Genomic DNA, 2,977 nt, shown 5'->3' with positions numbered 1-2,977 from the left:
CAAAAGCCCAGAAGTGGAAAATCCCCACTGGCTCAGAGCAGTAGAGGGGTTTATGACACATAGTTTGGCCGATTCAGTCGGTGGGCAGCGCAGCCCCGATGCACCAGCTGGTGGATCCACGGCCTGCACTTTCGTTTATTTGTGAGGGCGGGGGGGGGGGGGGACTTGGTGCTGGTTAATTATGAACCTTTATGCAAAGCAGCCCAATAAAGGAGAGGAGGAAAAGCCGCACGGATGAAATAAAACTCCCCCCCCGCCCCCTCCCACCGAGATCTGCGGGGCTGCCCACTGGGGAGGAAAGCTAATTGGCGCCCCGGCGCCTGGGGGTGCCACAGAAGTGGGTGACCCCCTGGGCTGTGCCCTTTCTGCAGACCTGATCGTGCCACGGTTTATTGCTGGCGCTGCAATGGGGCTGGCGGGGGTGGGAGGCTGTGTTGGTGCAGAATCCGGTTGCTAAGACGGAGCGGAAGGCGGTCGTCATGTCAGGGCTCCTGGTTCGTCGCACTGCAGAATCCAACCCCGGGGCGGCTGGTCCTTTAAGTGGGGGGGGAGGGGGCAGCTGTCCTGTGCCAGCCTCAGCTCACCTCTCCAGGTGGAGGGGAGGGGGGCGCTTGGGGGAAGGGCCGGGTCTAGGACCAAGGAGAGTTCGCCTGGGAATGCAGCCCCATGGGTGGAGAAGACCAGGGAGCTGGGGGAGCAAACCCCCAGCAGGATAGAAGGAGACGGGCCTGAGATACCAAGGCCTGGGGAGTGAGAGTAGAACAGAAATCAACGTGGCCTAGTGGATTGACCCTTCCCCTGCCTCGTGCCTCAGTTTCCCCATCTGTCAAATGGGGATAATGCCACTGACCTCTGTTGTAAAGTCCTTTGAGATCCTGCTGGATGGGGCGAGCTAGGGCGCGGGAACCCGTGACTTCGAAAGAAACACACCTCAGGCCAGGATGAGAAGGGGCTGCAATCTTTGAGCCACTGGCTGGCGAGAACAGAGGACTGGGATGTCAGGGTTCGTAAGCCGTGCGGTTGTCAGGCAAACACAGGCCTTTTACCCTACAACACTGGCCCCGGGCACGCTGTGGGAAGGGCTCTCCCCTACAGTCCTGCCTGCCAGATGCACCCTGTCCTACTAGGGAACGGGATAGAGCACAGGACGACTGGCTTCTATCCCTGGCTTTGCCACTGATCTGTTGGGTGACTGGGGGCCAGTCATTTGCCATCTCCGTGCCTCAGTTTCCCCTCCCAACCTTTGGGTATTTCGATTGTGAGCTCTTTAGGGCAGGTACTAGCTTTCACTGGATGTCTGTGCAGCGCCCGGCACGATGGGGCCCTGATCTCGGCTGGGGTCTGGGCAGCGCCCGGCACGACGGGGCCCTGATCTCGGCTGGGTCTGCGCAGCGCCCGGCCCGACGGGGCCCTGATCTCGGTTGTTGTGTGTCTGGGCAGCGCCCGGCGCGACTGGGTCCCAATCTCGCCCGGGGTCTGCGCCATGCAATTTGCATCCTTCTCCTAATGAATCTATAAGGGGCACGAGGCCAAAGTTAAGGGGTGCTGAGATCCAGCCCGCCAGCTCCAGCTCTAACCGCAGCCTTCGTTTCCCAGCAGGCCCTAATGACCCTCATTTGGCAGCTGATGCGATCGGACAGGCTTGCCGTGTTTCCAATCAATTTGCTGTTTCCCCTATTGGATTAGCCAGGAGCCCTGCAGGCGGGTAATTGGAGTAATTGATGCCATATGGAACACAGGACGGGCTCTGCTGCCATGGGAGAGGGGCCGGAGTTCCCAGCTAAACAGCCAAGGGGGTGCGGGGTTACAGATCACGCTGCCCGGGGAAAGTTAAACCCGGCTGGTGCCTCTTCTCCCTTCCTGGTGGAGGAACGCAGCCTGAAAGAGGCCCGTTTCTCTGCCCCAACTCCTCTGGGCCTGGCTCTCCGTCACGCTCAGCGCCCTTTGCCCCGCTCTGGCAGCCCGAACGGCCCCTGAGCATCTCCCCAGGGTGGGGGGCTTCTCCAGCTGGCGTGGAGTTGGCGTACAGCCTCCTGTCTAGGGGCGTGGGCAGAGCGCCCTGCGCTGTGGCTAGTCTCTGTCCTCCGGGGAATTCGGCCAACATCCGCGTCGCCAACTGTTGTGATTTCGTCAGGAGTCTCCTGATATTTGGGGTCTTTTCCCAAAGTCCCAGCTGCGGGAGGCAGGGGATTTCGGGAGTCCCTCGGCTCTCGTTTTAAACAGAAATGACGCTCGCTCCTCCCGGCGGCAGCGAAAAGCTGGGGAACGCCGCGATGGAGAGCCTAGAATCTGTCCTCTCCTTTCAAATCTCGGGGGGGGTTAAGCCACGCTGGTGATTTGGGGGACCTTAGCGCTGGCGAAGCTGCGACAACTCGCTGCCTCCAGGGGAAAGTGCCTGGGGTACCTTAACGGGCTGGCACTGAGGCACGTGGGCCGGGGTGGGCGCAAGCCCCCGGGCCACCCAGGCTGTGCCTGCTCTGCGGATGAGTGGCAGCTGGCAGGCTGCGGGTCAGACTTCCCCAGCGCTAAGTATCCACCGGTCCCCTCTGACCTCCCCCCTCCAGTGCTTGATCCAGCCAAACGACGCAGCAGCTCCTGGTCAGTTGCCCCCTCACCGGCCCTAGGGACCCCAAAGGGGTCTGATCTCTGGCCAGTTTCTCCACCTCAGCCACAACTAGAGCAAAGCAGTTTGCTCCCCCACCCGCCCGCCCCCCGCAGTCACTGGACACTGCCAGATGCAAAGCAGATCTGGCTACCGCCAGGTCAGAGAGACACAAACGCTAAGCACGAGCAGGTGCCAACACTCCCCCAGTACGACCAAAGCACAGGGCACTGTGCCTATTCTCTGCCCCCACAAGGCCAATACGGGTGGATCAGGGCCGTGGCCAGAGCTGGGGTGGGGGACTAGGAGGCAGGACTCCTGGGTTCTCTCCCTGGCTCTGGGAGGGGAGTGGGGTCTAGTGGTTAGAGCAGGGGG

The 2,977-nt window shown here is 61.5% G+C and overlaps 1 protein-coding gene across 1 annotated transcript in view; it reads right to left on the bottom strand.

Annotated features, from left to right (window-relative positions):
- The window catches only part of LOC113407927 (cytoglobin-1-like), an 8,237-nt gene that overhangs the window by 4,033 nt on the left and 1,227 nt on the right, over nucleotides 1-2,977 (bottom strand). The window lies entirely within an intron of this gene.

The sequence above is a fragment of the Terrapene carolina genome, unplaced genomic scaffold (genome assembly GCF_002925995.2).
Source record: "Terrapene carolina triunguis isolate 2854851 unplaced genomic scaffold, T_m_triunguis-2.0 Scaffold517, whole genome shotgun sequence".
NCBI lineage: Eukaryota > Metazoa > Chordata > Testudines > Emydidae > Terrapene > Terrapene triunguis.
The sequence above is the reverse complement of the archived record's forward strand: the minus strand, read 5'-3'. Positions and strand labels throughout refer to the sequence as shown.